The 20,299-nt window shown below is 43.2% G+C and overlaps 1 protein-coding gene across 3 annotated transcripts in view; it reads left to right on the top strand.

Annotated features, from left to right (window-relative positions):
- The window catches only part of LOC139415175 (nuclear receptor coactivator 1-like), a 102,980-nt gene that overhangs the window by 12,890 nt on the left and 69,791 nt on the right, over positions 1-20,299 (top strand). For all 3 annotated transcript variants that reach the window (XM_071163058.1, XM_071163057.1, XM_071163056.1), the window contains exon 2: positions 155-336. The gene's annotated coding sequence lies outside the window, so the exon portion shown is untranslated. The remainder of the gene's footprint in view (positions 1-154; positions 337-20,299) is intronic.

Here is a 20,299-nt window from a genome sequence, read left to right as displayed (position 1 = left end):
ACACACAAGCTGTAATAAGTCTGAACAACATTCTAATGGTGTTTAAATTGATATAGCTTCTCTTTTGCCTTGTTTAAAATGAACTGATATAGCTTAAATGTACATTTTGGTGTCCCAGATTGGCCTCCAGTAAACACTGAATTTTCTCTTTCAGGTCCAGCTCGCTCGCCCCTCCCCAAGTGGGATGGTGCTACATGACGGGGAGGCCATGGCGCCGTAGCCCCCTTTCCTGGATCCTGCCTGCCAGCCAGCCCGCCACACCACCACCCCCCTCAGAGCAGAGGACCACCGCCACAGCAGCCCCCCCATGAGTCACCCTCTGGAGCCCTAGATCAAGTATGTGGACCCCGTCTTCCCCTTTTATATATACTGTACTTACCTCAAGTGCATCCCCTGGTTGCTGTCTATGTTTCTTGCTTCATAGGTGGGGTTCCTTGCCTGTCCCCTTAACTTGCGATGCGCACAATTTGGTTGCTGGACACGGGAGTTCTCAAAAAAAATGCCTCCATTTACAGGTTGCTAATGAGTGCATTTCACACTACTTTTGGATTGTAATTGGATTTTAATGCTCATATGAATGTCCTGCTTAGTATGTTTGTCATCACAAATCAACTGTATTATACTTCAACCAGTAAAATGGCTCTTTGACTAGCTTTGCTATTAGCCTATGTCAATGAGCGTTAGAATTCTAGCTAACGACTGCTGCATCCAAAATAGGTATTTTGCAAAGATCACGACCAAAATAATCTTAGCGACTGTTTAAAACAACATTGCAAGTGTATTGTATGACGACTCAAATATATGGCTCCGGTTACAACAACCTATGAATGTTTCTTTGTGGTGCTCACTGACGATTGGTAACTTCCTGCTTTCTGCATCCAAAAGGCGCGCACATCCATGCGTGAAGAAAAGGGCCATATAGGCCAGGTTCATTCGTAAATATATTAGAAGGAAATTGGATTGATTGCTCAATTACTTTATTCATCTACCCCCTCCTCTTCAAACTCTTCCCCCCTACAGTGCCTTGAAAGAGTAAATATCAATACTTCAAAATGCCATCGCTATGATCTGTTTTTTCTGTCACTGATCATCAGAAAGTTGATAGAATAATATGGCAGAAACGTGACTTTACACTGACGTACTCACTATTATATTGTTTACACCTTGGTAGACAGTCCTTTCAGATCAGTGAGGGGGACACAGAGACCGGTCAAATCAATCGATCAATAACATTTTAATTGTCACATGCTGCATAAAGAATAGGTGTAGGCTAACAGTGCAATGCTTACTTAAGGCCCTTCCCAACAGTGCAGAATACAATAAAAACAGTAATAATAATAATAGGAAAAATATACTGAACAATAATACAAATGCAACATGTAAAGTGTTGGTCCCATGTTTCATGAGCTGAAATAAAAGATCCCAGAATTGTTCCTTATGGACAAAAAGCTTATTTCTCAAAAATGTTGGGCACAAATTTGTTTGCATCCCTGTTAGTGAGCTTTTCTCCTTTGCCAAAATAATCCATCCACCTGACAGGTGTGGCATATCAAAAAGCTGATTGAACAGCATCCTCTTTACACAGATGCACCTTGTGATGGGGACAATAAAAGGCCACTCTAAAATGTGCAGTTGTCACACAGCCCAATGCCACAGATGTCTCAAGTTTTGAGGGAACGTGCAGTTGGCATGCTGACTGCAGGAATGTCCACGAGTTGTTGCTAGACAATTGAATTCTAATTGCTCTACCATAAGCTGCCTCCAATGTGGTTTTAGAGAATTTGTCAGTGCATCCAACCGGCCTCACAACCGCAGACCATGTGTAACCACGGCAGCCCAGGACCTCCACATCTGCCTTCTTCAGCTGCGGGATCGTTTGCACCTTTATGAACAGAGTGCCCCATGGTGGTGGTGGGGTTATGGTATGGGCAGGCATAAGGTACCTACAACGAACACAATTACATTTTATCTATGGAAATTTGAATGCACAGAGATACCGTGATGAGATCCTGAGGCCCATTGTCGTGCCATTCATCCACCGCCATCACGTCATGTTTCGGCATGATAATGCACTAGAGGTCGACCGATTTTTATGATTTTTCAACGTCGATACCGATTTTTGGAGGACCAAAAAATACTATTTTATTTATTTATTTATTTATTTGTAATAATGGCAATTACAACAATACTGAATTAACAATTTTATTTTAACGTAATATAATACACAATTTTAGCTCAAATAAATAATGACATGTTCAATTTGGTTTAAATAATGCAAAAACAGTGTTGGAGAAGAAAGTAAAGTGCAATATGTGCCATGTAAAAAAGCTAACGTTTTAAGTTTCTTGCTCAGAACATGAAAGCTGGTGGTTCCTTTTAACATGAGTCATCAATATTCCCAGTGAAGAAGTTTTAGGTTGTTGTTATTATAGGAACTATAGGACTATTTCTCTCTATACCATTTGTATTTCATATACATTTGACTATTGGATGGTCTTATAGGCACTTTAGTATTGCCAGCCTAATCTTGGGAGTTGATAGGCTTGAAGTCATAAACAGTGCTGTGCTTCAAGCTTTGCGAAGAGCTGCTGGCAAACACAGGAACGTGTTGTTTGAATGAATGCTTACGAGTCTGCTGCTGCCTTTCACCGTTCAGTCTGACTGCTCTATCAAATCATAGGCTTAATTATAATACGCAGAAAGAAATACAAGCCTTTTTTAATATGGTCAAATGCAGAAATACAAGCCTTTTTTAATATGGTCAAATCCGGAAACTATCATCTCGAAAACAAAACGTTTATTCTTTCAGTGAAATACGAAACCGTTCCGTATTTTATCTAATGGGTGGCATCCATAAGTCTAAATACTCCTGTTACATTGCACAACCTTCAACGTTATGACATAGTTATGTAAAATTCTGGCAAATTAATTACGGTCTTTGTTAGGAAGAAATGGTCTTCACACAGTTCGCAACGAGCCAGGCGGCCCAAACTGCTGCATATACCCTGACTGCTTGCACAGAACGCAAGAGAAGTGACACAATTTCCCTAGTTAATATTGCCTGCTAACATGATTTTTTTTTAAACTAAATATGCAGGTTTTAAAAAATTATACTTGTGTAATTATTTTAAGACAGTGCTTTTTTCACGAATGTGCTTGTTAAATCATCACCCGTTTGGCGAAGTTGGCTGTGATTCGATGATAAATTAACAGGCACCACATTGATTATTTGCATTGCAGGACAAGCTAGATAAACTAGTAATATCGTCAACCATGTGTAGTTAACTTGTGATTATGTTAAGATTGATTGTTTTTTTACAAGATAAGTTTAATGCTAGCTAGCAACTTACCTTGGCTCCTTGCTGCACTCCCGTAGCAGGTGATCAGCTTGCCACGCAGTCTCTTTGTGGAGTGCAATATAATCGGCCATAATCGGCATCCAAAAATGCCGATTACCGATTGTTATGAAAACTCGAAATCGGCCCTAATTAATCGTACATACCAATTAATCGGTCGACCTCTATAATGCACTGCCCCATGTCGCAAGGATCTGTACACAATTCCTGGATGCTGAAAATGTTCCTAGTTCTTCCATGGCCTGCATACTCACCAGACATGTCACCCATTAGGCTTGTTTGGGATGCTCTGGATTGACATGTACAACAGTGTGTTCCAGTTCCCTGCGATATCCAGCAGCTTCTCACAGCCATTGAAGAGGAGTGGGACAACATTCCACAGGCTGATCAACTCTTTGCGATGGAGATGTCACGATGCATGAGGCAGATGGTCACACCAGATACTGGCTGGTTTTCTGATCCACACCCCTACCCTTTGAAAAAGTTATGTGACCAAACAGATGAATATCTGTATTCCCAGTCATGTTAAATCCATAATGAATTTATTTCAATGGACTGATTTCCTTATATGAACTGTTGCATGATGCGTTTCATGTTATTGTTCAGTGTATAAACACAAGGAATAAATACACAATGAGCAATGATAGCTTGGCTATATACACGAGGTACCAGGTGCAGGGGTACGAGTAAATTGAGGTAGATATGTACATATAGGTATGGGTAAAGTGACTAGGCAACAGGATAGATAATAGACAGTAGCAGCAGCGTGTGTGTGTGTTGGAGTGTCAATATGTGTGAGTGTGGGTAGAATCCAGTTTGTGTGCATAGTCAAAAAGAGTTTGTGCTAAAAGGGTCAATGCAGATAGTTCCGGTAGCTATTTGGTGAACTATTTAGCAGTCTTATGGCTTGGAAGCTGTTCAGGAGCTTTTTGGTCCCAGACTTAGCACTCCGGTACTGTTTGCTGTGCGGTAGCAGAGAGAACAGTCTATGACTTGGGTGGCTGTAGTCTTTGACAATTCTTAGGTATAGAGGTTCTGGAAGGCAGGGAGGTTGACCCCAGTGATGCACCTAGGGCTGTTGCGGTGACCGTATTACTGCCACATTGGCAGTCATGTAAATTTCCATGTGACTGTTGAGTCACGGTAATTTCTTATGCACTCTGGACATGCGTTGGTAGTAGCCAACTTGCTAATGACCATTAGATCCTAATGGCCTGGTATTCAGGGCTCTATTTGTCTCAGGGCTCTATTGTTCCTCCATCAGGTTCTAATGGCCTGGTACTCAGGGCTTTATTGTTCCTCCGTCAGGTCCTAATGGCCTGGTACTCAGGGTTCTATTGTCCCTCCATCAGGTCCTAATGGCCTGGTACTCAGGGCTCTATTGTCCCTCTATCAGGTTCTAATGGCCTTGTACTCAGGGTTATATTGTCCCCCTATCAGGTCCTAATGGCCTGGTACTCAGGGATCTACCACCCTGACAGCAATGCAAATGCAATCGTAAATCACGCTTTTAAAACTCACCTCACTGTGACTGATCAATTTGAAGAAAGAAGTTCAGCAACAGGTTGAAACAGTGTAAAGCATGGTTGTTGTGGTTTCAAAGCACCCATACACATATTTGAGTTTATGCATAGGCTTATGAGCCCAAGCCCAGAAAAACAACCCTGAATTAAAATTGTGATTGTGCAATACAATACATAGCCTGCCGCATATTACGCTTGGCAGAAAAACATCAAACTAAAACTAATTTAAGATGTCTTTGGTACATAATTGGTCTTAGCCTATACTCCAAAATTAATCAAGCTAGAGTAATCGTCTTTGAGTGTGGACTGTATTATGCATAATGGACTTGGTTACCTTATGCGACACTCCAAAATATATATCCATGAATCTGGGAGAGAATCTAGGCAATGCTGTTGGTTTATTGATAGCCTACAATTTAGTGAATTTGTATTTGATTTTGAATAGGGATTTAAAAAATATTTTCATAATTAATTTGCTGACACATTAGCTATATGGAATATCTCACCACCATGCGTTTCCATCTCCTCTCTCTCCTTCAGTCCTTTAACGATCACACAGATGGGTTGTTAACCGTTTAGTGAAACATGTTTTGGTTATAAAAACATGTTACTATCAATGTTCCCCAACAGATTTCACTTGTTTTTCTAAATTAAGCACTGGGTAGCTGCAGGAACAAGGTTGGAGGGCCAATGACATACAGAGTTTGGGCATAATATCACCTGTCAGGGAGCGAGAGCATGCTCCTCATACAGTGGTTGATGTGTGGAGTGGAGTAAGTGCTCAGCTGCTCATATCAAGCACATGTTCCAGTATAAAACCGAAAGCGTGTGTTCGCTATTCGAGTGCATACAGATGACATGTATTTTTTTCTCCTGCCCCTGTTCCTGCCCATTTGATAATGGGCCATTCTAAATCTAAACAAATGTTTACATATTAGTAAAGACGAGATTCATTTGAGAATAATCACTTGATGAGAGAACAGCTGTGCAGCCTGAGACAAGGAATCATCAGTAGCCTATTGTCACACCATACAGCCCATATATGTTTTGATTTCTCAGACATTCTAAGGTTTGTATCATTCACAACTAAAGTTGCCAAATAACTCTAAATCTAGCATATTGGACCTGTTTCAAATTATCACTTTTACGCTCAACATAGCCACTTCATATGTGCACTCGTTCTGTAATGGGAAAGATATCCTTTCTAATTCATTCAGGTAAGTTCAATTATATTTTTCTTACTGTAAAATCATATAAAATAATGACACTGTACTTATAAGCATATCTTGTCAGCTAAATGAACAAGTCTAGAGCCTATATAGCAGGGAGCATAGCCAGATAACATCGGTCTACAGTAGGCCAACTCATATACTGTTCTCCTGAAATACTTTTTCTTCATTACATAATGTTTCTTTAGTCCTGCCTAAAATAAAGAATGGGTTTATTGTGATGGTGTATATTAAATTATTTATTAGTCATTTTTAAATGTAGATGTTCCAAAGGTTCACATCAGCGGCTTGTATGTGTGGAGGCCTGGAGATGCTAAACGTATTTATGTTAATTAACGGTCAATTACTGTGAGACCGGCAGTCTTTAGCATGACAATAACCGGCTGACAAAATGTCATGACTGCCACAGCCCTAACTGGGCCCTACGCACTACCCTCTGTAGCACCTTGCGGCTGGATGCTGAGCAGTTGCCATACCAAGCGGTGATGCAGCCAGTCAAGATGCTCTCAATGGTGCAGCTGTAGAACTTTGAGGATCTAAATGCCAATGACAAATGTTTTCAGCCTCCTGAGGGGGAAGATGCGTTGTCTTGCCCTCTTCCCGACTGTGTTGGTGTGTTTGGACCATGATAGGTCCCTAGCGATGTGGACACCGAGGAACTTGAAGCTCTCGACCCGCTGAACTACAGCCCCGTCGATGTGAATGGGGGCATGTACGGTCCTCCATTTCCTGTAGTCCACGATAAGCTCCTTTGTCTTGCCCACGTTGAGGGAGGGGTTGTTGTCCTTGCACAACACTGCTAGGTCTCTGCAGCATATATCTATCTATATGCTGCTGCCTGCCACATGTAATCACATTTACTGTAGCAAGGCATCACCAACCCATGATATACTGATAGGAGTCATATGCTCCATAACATACTCTGGCACTGGGAAACCAAACCAGCATTGTGACATTTGTTTCTTCTTTTATTTATTTTTATTGAACCTTTTTGACGGAGTCAATGCTGAGACCAAGGTCTCTTTTCCAGATGAGCCCTGTATAAACATCAAAATACAATAAACACATTAAACTACACATTCATATGCACATTCAAATATACATTTATTATACACAACAATACATTAAAAGCAAAACACAATCATTAAAAAAAAAGACCCATTCTTCAGTAAAAAGGTGCCCTAACGGCTGTCTGAAATGCCCTAGACTGAGGCACCGATTCCTCCCGAAAGGGATTATACATGGAGTTTGAACTGCATAGTTCATTCTCAACAGAATATTCATCAAAACTGGTATAAAAAAAAAAACACACTGACTTAACCCCCCTCCCTTTACAAGGCGTCACCCTCTCTCCCCCTCACCTGTCTGTGCTTAAAGATTAGCTGTGTTCCGGTAGTTAACAGCTCCTCAGTTGTTGCCATGGGAACGTGAAATCTGACCCAGCCTGCTCTTATCTACTGTATTGCACTATGCAATGAAATCGACTGAATCATTTACAGTATGTCGTTGCATGACTGAATCATTTCTACAAATGTACATTTAAATTGATTTCATGATATTGTATATTTCCTTTGGCAAAGGTTTAGTATTTTTCCTTTAGAATAACACCAAGTCAAGTTTCATCATAAGACACTTACATTAACAGTGATTATGTAACATAAGTGCGGTCTTGTTATTTCTTTGGGTTTCCTTTATACCGTAAATTTTGAAGATCCACTTTTTGTATAGCAAACACAGTCCTGTTAGAAAACTGGTTCATCATGAAGTAACCCACTGGGCACACATGTCCGTCCGTTCAAGGTCTAGTTTGGTTTTACATTTGGTTGAGTTGTCAACTAATGTGAATTCAACGTGAAATGAACACCATAATGTCACCATGTCATTGGATTTATTATAGGTTAAGAGAAAAAAGACTTCCCTTCCGCTGATGACTTCAAATGAGTCAGGGTCCCAACTTAGGCTACTGTTGAGGGTTAAAATAGCATAATACCCAAGGTGCAAAACATTTTCACTTAGGTTCCCCAAAAGGCTAGGGCTGGCTCTGACTATGTGTGGGGTGGGTACGCAGACCCACGCGCCACTGAGGCCCCTCATGATGTGTTCATATCTTTTGTGGCCCCCACCCCCCATTAAAGTTGCCCATCCCTGAACTGAAGAGTACTATCTACATACTCATGGCTATTCATGGCTATATGATTAGCCATTCCCATTTAAGGTGACTCAATGAATCAATACCATTTTCTTTCAAGACGTTGCAGGGTGGATGGGTTGCTTAGAAAAGTGGCTGAATTAACGGCCAGCGTGTCTTCACTACCTCACCATAAGATGGGTCTGTCTCTTTCTGCGTTTAATGGGTCTTCAATCTAATTTTAAGAGAGCCAATTAGTTCAGCCCAAATGATTTGTGTTTTCTCTGAGGGCTGTAGCACTAATGAAACAGTGTGAGATGTCGCACACACACACAAACACAACGTGGTGCACATACACAAACACACTTACACACTGCCACCATTTGCATCTCGGGCCTGTGACTTCTCACCCCCGTCCTGCTGCTCTGCTCTGTGTGCGTGTTTCCAAAACTGCTCTGAGTCTCACAACACAGCAGAATGATCTACTCTAATCACCTAGGCGGGTCACACTCACAGCTCACCAGGTGTCTGACAAGGATCTGAGCGTTGTATTGATGAGCTACTTTCTTATCTGCTCCTCAGTCTCATCATTAAGCTAAGCCTGAATTCCAGTATTGGGAGTCAGTGGGACTGAGCAATGCTGCTTGTATACCTGGCTTGTTATCATGCAGAGTGAGTGTGGGTGTAGATGCAGGATATGTGCCACTGATGTACTTGTTCTGTACTGCAGGGATCCTGTGATCTAAAAAGCCATACCTTTAGACCAGGGCTGTCAAAGTTTAGAAATAGCCGCACCCTATTCCTTTCCTCAACCTGGCACAGTCAGAGCTCTACCATATTTTAGCCATACTAGCTGTTGCCATAACAATGGTCATAACTGTTGCCTAAAGTGTATGTAAAGCCAAAATGGCAGTTTTAAGTGGTGCCATAAGTGTCCATTCATGCCATGACCATTGCCTTAGCCCAAACCCATGCCCACGCCACAGCAATAGTTCCCATAGTCATTATCAGTGCCATTATCCATAAGCTTTAGCCAAGCATAATGTGTTGCATCATCCCCGACCATAAGCTTCAGCCAACCAGAACTGTAGCCATAACTGGCTGTGTCCCCTAGACATTCTGGCAGGCAGGCTGCTGAAGTATCCTATGCTAGGCTGGGCCTGGCCCCTAGGAGCATGAGGAGAGGACCACTGCTGTACTGTAGCAGTATTGAGGAGCTCTGACTTCACCTGGCCATTTCCTCCTCTGGGTAAACATCCTAAATCGGGGTGTAAACGGGGGGGAGCAATACTTTGAGGGGCAGGGAGGGTAGGGGGCCAGTCTTGACTCCCTGTCCCTCGGGCTGTCTCCATCCCCGCCTCAGGTGCTAGGCCTGTCTTGCAGGTAGGGGCCATCACATAGGCCTAGCTGTCACCTGTCTGACCCCTCACCTAGCTGTAGCCCGCAGGGAATGCTTTACGATCCACTGCTACGTTCATACACACACGTACGTGTTGCTACACAGAGCAACATGGCACTATATCCATGACTCATTATTATTTGTATTCCTTATTTTACCAAGTGAGTTGGCTGAGAATGAATTCCCATTTACAACAACAACCTGGGGAAAGTTATTTAAAAAAAAAAAGTAATGACATAGCCTACAAAATGTATAAGCAAGCAAAAAACAAACAATATTTTAATTTTTTTTAAAAGCATAGAATTATAAGAGTCATTCTTCCTTAAAAAGGTACTCACACAGCTGAACTGCCTCTGAGGCACCAGTTTCTCCAATTTCAGCCAACTCTGTAGACCGTCCCACAAGCAAGGTGCAAAATAGCTAAAGGTAGATTTACCTAACTCTGTTGAGATCAAAGGGATCTCCAGAGTTAGCCTGAGACGGTGTCTGATATCTTGTATTTCTGTAGGTTAACAGAGAAGTACGGTGGTAGTTTATGCAAAGGACTCTATAAACAAAAAAACGTGCAATGCATAGATCTACGATACTTCCAAGAGGATCAGCCTACTTCCCGATGCAGTGATGTGTGCTGAAACTATCGCCTGTGATAAAGTGTAATGCAGTATGATAAACTGCTCCAGTGGCAGCTGCATTCTTACAGACGATATTGCCATAGTCTACGTCCGGAATGAATGTCGACTGAATTATTTGTTTTCTGCTATTTAATGAAAGGGATGACCGATTCCTATAAATAAAGCACATTTTTATTTCTTAAGTAACTCATCAACATGCTTTTTGAGGGAAAGCCTATCTATCCAGATGCCTAGACATTTATAAGCGGAGACACGATCTATGAGGTTACCATCCAATGTATGCATAAATCATCAGATAAACGTTTACGTGATTTGGAAAATAACATATGCTTGCATTAAGTAGGAGATTGCGGTACGCCAGGCATTGAGTAATTATTTAAGTACGAGAGCAAGACAGAGAGAGCGGGTGAGAATATTAGTGGTGTGGAGAATTGACTTCTCCTAATTTTAAATCAGGAACTAGGATGTCTCAGAGTGGGGTCTGAAGAAGGGCAGGTCTGTGAGTGTGAGCAGGTACTGTGTGTGTGTGTGTGACAGCCAAGCAGGCTGATTAATGAGGGGGACTAGCTGAAGAATGAGGGCCTGTTAGAGGGAGACATGAGACCTGGGGGTCTGTTGGGTGGTGAAGGGCTCTGGCCTAATCCGGCCTTTCAGACAGAAACAAACGTGAGAGACCGGGGTGCAGCTCTAGCGACGATGAGGAGGATCAGGTTGGTAACGTGACACCCCGGGGGAAGTGGGTCTTTCTATGGAGACGTGGCCAAATGAGGCATGAAACATACACAGAATTGTTGAAATTCTGTGTGTTTACTGATGTTAATTTTAAAGTGACATGATTTGTGTTTCTGTCTTAACAGTGCTGACCCACGTTTTGAGGTCCCTTAAAAAATTCACACAACGTATGTGGATGGTCCTTAATTCTACAACTGCCTCCGTTTTGATTACTGCTGTAATTTGAAACAAGTTGTTTGCAAGCCATTCAGGATACAGTGGAGTGTAGATAAAGCGGTGCTTTGAGTCATACATACAGGCCCAGCTAGGCCTGTGTTACTGCATTCAGGCAAATCGTATACATTCTCCTGCTGTGTCCTATATTTCAGGGAGGAGGGACTCGGCAACAGTGACTGAGCAGCTTCTCATGGAGCAAACCATTTCAGCCAGGGTGAGTGGGAGGGGGGAGTCCTGTGTGCAGTAAAGCATGGGGGATAAGTCCGTTCCTAAAGCGTGCGCGGTTAAGCTCCCAAGGCTCCTCCACGAGGGGTCTCTCCTTGTGAACTGTCTTCTCGCTGCCACAGAGTCTCCCTCACTCCATTCACAGTGCTTGGGGACTGAGTTCATAACCACCTCCCCCTCTTTTTCGCTCCGTGGTGGGCTGTCCTTCTCTCTTATTGCCATACATCGCTGTTCTGTCTGTGAGGGAGGTGATTAGAGTACCCTGGTGTGAGCGAACGAGCGAGGCCTGGAAAGCTCAGTTAAAGAGAGGAGACATGGAGATAGCAGCCAGCCTGTGGAATGGAGAGCTTGTGGCGGTGTTCTGCCTCTCCCAAAACCCATGCTGTTGGACGAGTTAGTGCTCTGGCCGTGGACTGCAGCTTCTTCTTTTGCTCTCAGCCCACTCCTTGAGGCTGCTGCCTGGCACCTGCTTGTTCCTCCTCTGACTGACTGCCGGGCTCCTCTACATCACACACATACACATATAGGCCAACGCTAGGACGAGCTTAGCTGAGCTGGGCTTCAGGTGCGTGGATCTCTTACTGGATTACTCCTATTTTCTCTTCTCTCACTTTCTCTCTTTACTTTTGGCTTGAGCTAGTTGTTTACCTTTTAGGTTACGTCATGTGGTCTGTTGTTTTTGTGTGTGTGTGTGTTTTCTGAATAATGAGTGGGGGCTGTGGGGCAAAGGGCCTCTTGATATTTGTGTTTCGGAATGAGTGACTAGGTAGCTACATGTTTTGCAGAGTGTCGTTGGAGGTGTGTGTTTTAGTTTTTCTCAGCCAGCATTGAGCTTTAGGTGAGGAGAGAGGGATTTGTGAGACTTGCAAAGGTTACTTGTGTGTGTGTGTGTGTGTGTGTAAACCCACCTTGGATTTAGCTTCTTTTTTTTCACTCCACAGCATGATGAGTTTTTGCTCAGCTCTACCCCTGACCATGTGGTTTCAGGGGCCGTCACATGGGCTGCATTTTTGTCATGTAATTCAGATGTCTAAATGTTATTCAGTTAGCTCATACTAGCCTATGTATTACATACTTATGACTCATCCACCTAATAGACGGGTTAGTTGTTTAGCAACAAAACCGATGTGTGCAAAACAGACTGGTCGGCATAGATTATTGACATGTAAACTATATTTTGTCTCCAATGTTTATTGAAAACAAATACATTTGCCCAACTGAGCACTTGTTGTCTCTTATACATTGTTAGTTGTTGGTTAGCTACTTTAGTGAATCTTAGCCATATTAGCATTGATGTGAAATCAGTCAAAACACCACAAAACAAGACATGGTATCAAGAACAAGATGAAACTAGCTGAAACGAGTCACTTACGTTTGTTGTCATTATTTGTAGCTATCTGGCCATCCAGAATCACAGCAACTCAGTCTTCTGCCCCATTGAAGCATGCACATCGTTTTTCGTGACGTTCAGCTAACCTATCTATTATAGTGCTATGTATTATTGTACTGGACTATATCTATGGACAAAATTGTGATGCGTTGTGCAGACCTCACTACCCTCTGGAGAGCCTTACGGTTGTGGGTGGAGCAGTTGCCGTACCAGGAGGTGATACAGCCCGACAGGATGCTCTCGGTTGTGCATCTGTAGAAGTTTGTGAGTGTGAATTTCTTCAGCCTCCTGAGGTTGAGGAGGCGCTGCTGCGCCTTCTTCACCACTCTGTCGGTGTGGGTGGACCAATTCAGTTTGTCTGTGATGTGTACGCCGAGGAACTTAAAACTGTCTATCCTCTCCACTACTGTCCCGTCGATGTGGATAGGGGGGTGCTCCCTCTGCTGTTTCCTGAAGTCCACGATCATCTCCTTTGTTTTGTTGATGTTGAGTGAGAGGTTGTTTTCCTGTCACCGCACTCTGAGGGCCCTCACCTCCTCCCTGTAGGCCGTCTCGTTGTTTTTGGTAATCAAGCCTACCACTGTAGTGTCGTCTGCAAACTTGATGATTGAGTTGGAGGCGTGCCTGGCCACGCACTCGTGGGTGAACAGTGAGTACAGGAGAGGGCTCAGAACACACCCTTGTGTGGCCCCAGTGTTGAGGATCAGCGGGGTGATGTTGTTACCTACCCTCACCACCTGGGGGTGGCCCGTCAGGAAGTCCAGTACCCAGTTGCACAGGGCGGGGTCGAGGTCCAGGGTCTCAAGCTTGATGACGAGTTTGGAGGGTACTATGGTGTTAAATGCTGAGCTGTAGTCGATGAACAGCATTCTCTCAGATATTCCTCTTGTCCAGATGGGTTAGGGCAGTGTGCAGTGTGGTTGCCATTGCGTTGTCTGTGGACCTATTGGGGTGGTAAGCAAATTGGAGTGGGTCTAGGGTGTCAGGAGGTGATATGGTCCTTGACTAGTCTCTCAAAGCACTTCATGATGACGGAAGTGAGTGCTACGGGGCGGTAGTCGTTTAGCTCAGTTACCTTATTTTTCTTGGGAACAGGAACAATGGTGGCCCTCTTGAAGCATGTGGGAACAGCAGACTTGGATAAAGATTGATTGAGAATGTCCGTAAACACACCAGCCAGCTGGTCTGCGCATGTTCTGAGGACGCGGCTGGGGATGCCATCTGGGCCTGCAGCCTTGCGAGGGTTAACACGTTTAAATGTTTTACTCATGCCGGCTGCAGTGAAGGAGAGCCCGCAGGTTTTGGTAGCGGGCCGTGTCAGTGGCACTGTATTGTCCTCAAAGCGAGCAAAGAAGCTGTTTAGTCTGTCTGGAAGCAAGACATCTTGGTCCGCGACGGGGCTGGTTTTCTTTTTGTAATCCGTGATTGACTGTAGACCCTGCCACATACCTCTTGTGTCTGAGCCGTTGAATTGCAACTCTACTTTGTCTCTATACTGACGCTTGGCTTGTTTGATTGCCTTGAGGAGGGAATAGCTACACTCTTGGTATTCGGTCATGTTTCCGGTCACCTTGCCCTGATTTAAAAGCAGTGGTTCGCACTTTCAGTTTCGCGCGAATGCTGCTAACAATCCACAGTTTCTGGTTGGGGAATGTTTTAATAGTTGCAGTGGGTACAACATCGCCAATGCACTTGCTAATGAACTCGCTCACCGAATCAGCGTATTCGTCAATGTTGTTGTTTGACGCAATGCGGAACATATCCCAATCCACGTCATCAAAGCAACCTTGAAGCGTGGAATCAGATTGGTTGGACCAGCGTTGAACAGACCTGAGAGCTTCCTGTTTTAGTTTCTGTCTATAGGATGGAAGCAACAAAATGGAGTCGTGGTCAGCTTTTCCGAAAGGAAAAGCTGGACATGTCTTCTTAAGAAAAATAATAAATAGTACACAGAGCCTGCATACCAGTACAACATTATTTTAATTTACTCACGTGAAGAACAAGGCTTTATGTAGCCATTCAAAAGCAGCCTAGCCTTGTGTTTGTGAGAGAAAAACGCATATATGCAAGCTTAGTGGTTTGTGACGAGTGCCATCATGCCCTATGTTGTGTGACTGAGAGAGCACTTCAGCTGTGGCCGTATGGGCAGACCAATACACAGACAGGAAGGGCTGTTTTGGGGTTATGACTAGATGGTAGACAGCTATGGACAGGACAGAAGTAATTATCTCGTTGTTATGGCAACAGAACTTGCTAGCTAAGTTAGTTAGCTAGCTAGAGTCCCTAGGCGATGACCACAAATATACTTTTAACTAACTGGTTTCCCCATTCATATGTGATGACAGCTACTTTAGTGTTTATATGGATGTCCGGTGACATGTCACTTTGCTAACATTTCTGCCCTCTAAACACGACGACAAGGCAAGCCTGTGCGAATGACCAGTGCACCGTTGTGCTTCCCAACGTGAGGTGCTTCCCACTAGGAAGCTGTATCACGGTGTCACCGACATTATCAGGATTTGATTTCATGTAGCCTACACGAGAAATAACTCATATTTGTAACCATCTCAATGTCACCGTGATAGTCTACTAATGGGGAGAGCATGAACAGCAACAACACCGGGACACAGTGTCCCACACTCTCACTTGCCAAGCACTATTGTTTCGCACCGGCTTTGGAAGTAGCTAGTAGCCACTATCAGGGAGTGACGGTCACAGTAAGCACGCATACAATGCATACAAGCAACAGTACACTCATCAAGTACTTTCAGAAAAAATAAACAATCGTCCGTTTTATTAACTGAAACTGTAAAAAAAATAATTGTAAAAAATTGTTTGTAAAACTAACAGTGAAATCCGACTCTGGCTTCATAACCTCAGTCAACCTTTGTGGTAAATTTGTCCGTAGCTGTATACCATCTATCTCAACCTCGTTTTGGCGAAGTGGCTCCGCTCAGCCACAATTGTCATGCACATCACCTCTTCCTTTAAAGTGTTGTGGTGACAAAGTGGCAATAGAGCAGTGTAATTTGCCCATTGTCACCAGGCCAGGAGATAACCCAGTGACTGAGTGAGTTCACCACTGCGTGTGTGTTTTCTGGGCTCGCTTACAGGAAGTAGGGCTCACAGGCGTGCGCAAGCGTTGCACAATTTCGAAATCTATATTATTCAATTATTGCACAACACTGCTCGCGCACCAACGAGCGTCTGCGTTGCCGAGGGCTAAAATAGAAGTCAGTTCTATTTCTGACGCAGATCGCGCTGCAAGTCCTGCCTCTCCCATCTCCTCATTGGTTTATAGAAGCAGGTACCCACGCTCCATCTCCTCATTGGTTATACCCATGTGGGTGACTGAAAGACGAACAAGGTCGGTGGTGGTAATGCACCTAATTTATGAAAGTTGCCAATCGCAATATAAAGTTAAGAGAAGAAAAAGCCTAGGAGGAGAGATGACTAGAAACGATTCGGTGTACCGTTTTGTGTGTGGATTAATTGCCGGAGTAGAGGACCTTTTGTGCATTTCAGGTAAAATAACAACTCAATGTTTATATCCCAGGATAAATTAGCAAGCAACAGAAGCTAGCTAAATAGGACAAATTAGCTAGCAAGTGCAAGCTAGCTATATTGCCATAAAGGTTTAATGCTTTTCGACCTGTCCCCAAATTAATGTAATTGGTTTAGAGTTTATTTTAATATTTTAACCTGCATGTCGTGACTGCGTTTGGTGTGGGGGGGACAAAATAAATGTATGCAAGATGGTGCACGATGGCGCATGCGCGCAGCCGGTTTGGGTTCTGTGTTGGGGCATGTTGATGACAAGGGACAGTTAACAAAAACAAACAGTAGGTGATAGCCAGGTTAGGGGAAAGCAGAAATGGAACCCAGTGAAAGAGAGAAAGGCACATGGGAAATGATGTCGAGAGAGAAGTGGTGGCAAAGCCACAAACCTGGAAGTGCCAGAACATGGGATCATTACTCTAATTGATAGTTTGAAAAGGGGTCACATGACTCGTGACTTTGCTGGATGCAGGCCTCGCTCTGCTCTGTTGCCAGTGAATTAAGGATTCAGAAATCAGCGAAGCGTGGACAAATTCATTGTTTTATTGAAAGTGTATTGGCTAAATGAGCTATTTTTGTTAAGTACTATTGGTTTTGAGTCAGTAAATATGCACTTTTTCACCAAAATATGTGTGATTATTTTATATAGAGTACCAGTCAAAAGTTTGGACACACCTACTCATTCCAGGGTTTTACTTTATTTTTACTATTTTCTACATTGTAGAATAATAGTGAAGACATCAAACGATGAAATAACACATATGGAATGATGTAGTAACCAAAACCGTGTTAAACAAATCTAAATATATTTTGTATGAGGTTCTTCAAAGTAGCCACCCTTTGTCTTGATAACAACTTTGCACACGCTTGGCATTCTCTCAACCAGCTTCGTGAGGCAGTCATCTGGAATGCATTTCAATTAACAGATGTGCCTTGTTAACTCAATTTGTGGAATTTCTTAATTTCGAAATACATTTCTGCCAATCAGTTGTGTTGTGACAAGGTAGGGGTGGTATACAGAAGATTGCCTATTTTGTAAAAGACCAAGTCCATATTATGGCAAGAACAGCTCACATAAGCAAAGAAAAATGACTATCCATCATTACTTTAAGACATGATAAAACTGGCTCTCATGAGGACCGCCACAGGAAAGGAAGACCCAGAGTTGCCTCTGCTGCAGAGGATGAGTTCATTAGAGTTAGCAGCCTCAGAAATTGCAGCCCAAATAAATGCTTCAGAGTTCAAGTAATAGACACTTCTCAACATCAACTGTTCAGAGGAGACTGTGTGAACAGCTAATCAATTGTCTACCCAGACTATTTGCATTGCCCCCCTCTTTTATGCTGCTGCTGCTCTCTGTTATTATCTACGCATAGTCACTTTAACTCTTACCTACATGTACATATTACCTCAATTACCCCGACTAATCGGTGCCCCCACACATTGACTTTGTACCGGTACCCCCTGTATATAGCCTCACTATTGTTATTTGACTGCTACTCTAATTATTTTGTTACTTTTATTTCTTATTTTTTCTTAACCAACAATGCCGTTTTAAGAAAATTAAGTGTTAAGGGCTTGTAAGTAAATATTTCACTGTAAGGTCTGATTATTCCTGTTATATTCGACAAATAACATTTGATTTGAATCAGGCCTTCATGCAAAGAAACCACTAGTCAAGGACACAAATAAGAAAAAGACACTTCCTTGGGCCAAGAAACACAAGCAATGGACGTTAGACTGGTCCTTTGGTCTGATGAGTCCAAATTTGATATTTTTGGTTCCAGCCCGCCGTGTCTTTGTGAGAACTGAAGTTGGTGAACTGATCTCCACATGTGTGGTTCCCACCGTGAAGCATGAGGAGGTGTGGGGGCGCTTTGCTGGTGACACTGTCTGTGATTTATTTAGAATTCAAGGCACACTTAACCAGCATGGCTACCACAGCATTCTGCAATACGCCATCCCATCTGGTTTGGGCTTAGTGGGACTATGACCCAACATACCTCCTGGCTGTGTAAGGGCCATTTGACCAAGAAGGAGAGTGATGGAGTGCTGCATCAGATGGCCTCCACAATCAACCGGCCTCAACCCAAGCAGCCAACAAGTGCTCAGCATATGTGGGAACTCCATCAAGACTGTTGGAAAAGCATTCCAGGTGAAGCTGGTTGAGAACACACGTCACACTCTTATTTTTTCAGCAGTGAAGTGAAGACAGCGGTAAACATTCATTATACAAAGCAAACAACAACCTACACATTTGTCTATTGACAGTGGTGTCATCTAACCATATTCATTTTGAGCCTGAGTATTCGTACGAAGAATTTAGGCAAATGGAGCTTCAGATGGCCACTGCTGCTCTAGCTGCTGCAGCAACTGGGCCACAGCCACAACCCATCCCCAGGATCAACACAGACTGGTGGCGCAGTTGTGGCAATTGCGCTCCAGTGCCAACAGATTATGGAAGTTTTTGCTGCAGAGAATTCTAATACATGACTACACAGAAATGGAGGAACGTGATGATGATGAGAAACAGTTTGTTTTCTTTTGCGACCATGCAGATTTTGCATCCCACACAAACTCCGGGGTACTTGAAACATTTTCCGTCACTCAAAAAAGGAATTGGAGACAAACCTGATTTTATGAAAGAAAGCGAGCAGAATGCGATAACACTTTCAATTTTATTCTATTCTGCAATGTAAGGTAAAAGTATTGTCTCTCCAACCCCCTTTCTCATAAATACATAAGGCAGATATGCTAACCTGTAGAGATCCTAGGCCTATATGTCTACATGATATGGTGCAATGGCAATAACACAAGAACGCTGGGAACTTCAAGGATCAGGTTGAATACCTCCTTTGTCACTGAAGCATTTGCTACACGCAGCTTCAGGAGTATTTACACTACCGGTCAAAAGTTTTAGAATACCTACTCATTCAAGGGTTTTTCTTTATTTTTACTATTTTCTACATTATAGAATACTAGTGAAGACATCGAAACTATGAAATAACACATGGAATCATGTAGTAAGCAAAAAAAGAGTTAAACAAATCAAAAAATCAAAATATATTTGAGTTTCTTAAAATAACTACCCTTTGCCTTGATGACAGCTTTGCACACTCTTGGCATTCTCTCAACCAACTTCACCTGGAATGCTTTTCCAACAGTCTTGAATTTCCCACATATGCTGAGCACTTGTTGGCTGTTTATCCTTCACTCTGCGGTCCGACTCATCCCAAACTATCTCAATTGGGTTGAGGTCGGGTTATTGTGGAGGCCAGGTCATCTGATGCAGCACTCCATCACTCTCCTTGGTCAAATGGCCCTTACACAGCCTGGAGGTGTGTTTGGTCATTGTCCCGTTGAAAAACAAATGATAGTCCCACTAAGCGCAAATCCGATGGGATGGTGTATCCCTGCAGAATGCTGTGGTAGCCATGCTGGTTAAGTGTGCCTTGAATTCTAAATAAATCACAGACGGTGTCACGAGCAATGCACCATCACACCACCACCACCTCCATGCTTCACGGTGGGAATACACATGCGGAGATCATCTGTTCACCCACACCGTGTCGCTCATAGACACGGCGGTTGGATCCAAAAATCTCAAATTTGGAGTCATCAGACCAAAGGACAGATTTCCACCGGTCTAATGTCCATTGCTCGTGTTTCTTGGCCCAAGCAAGTCACTTCTTCTAATTGTCCTTTAGTAGTGGTTTCTTTGCAGAAATTTGACCATGGCCTGGTTCATGCAGTCTCCTCTGAACAGTTGATGTTGAGATGTGTCTGTTACTTGAACTCAGTGAAGCATTTATTTGAGCTGCAATGTCTGAGGATGGTAACTGTAATGAACTTATCCTCTGCAGCAGAGGTAACTCTGGGTCTTCCTTTACTGTGGTGGTCCTCATGAGAGC

This window comes from Oncorhynchus clarkii, chromosome 8 (assembly GCF_045791955.1).
Source record: "Oncorhynchus clarkii lewisi isolate Uvic-CL-2024 chromosome 8, UVic_Ocla_1.0, whole genome shotgun sequence".
In the NCBI taxonomy this organism is placed as follows: Eukaryota; Metazoa; Chordata; class Actinopteri; order Salmoniformes; family Salmonidae; genus Oncorhynchus; species Oncorhynchus clarkii.
The sequence above is the reverse complement of the archived record's forward strand: the minus strand, read 5'-3'. Positions and strand labels throughout refer to the sequence as shown.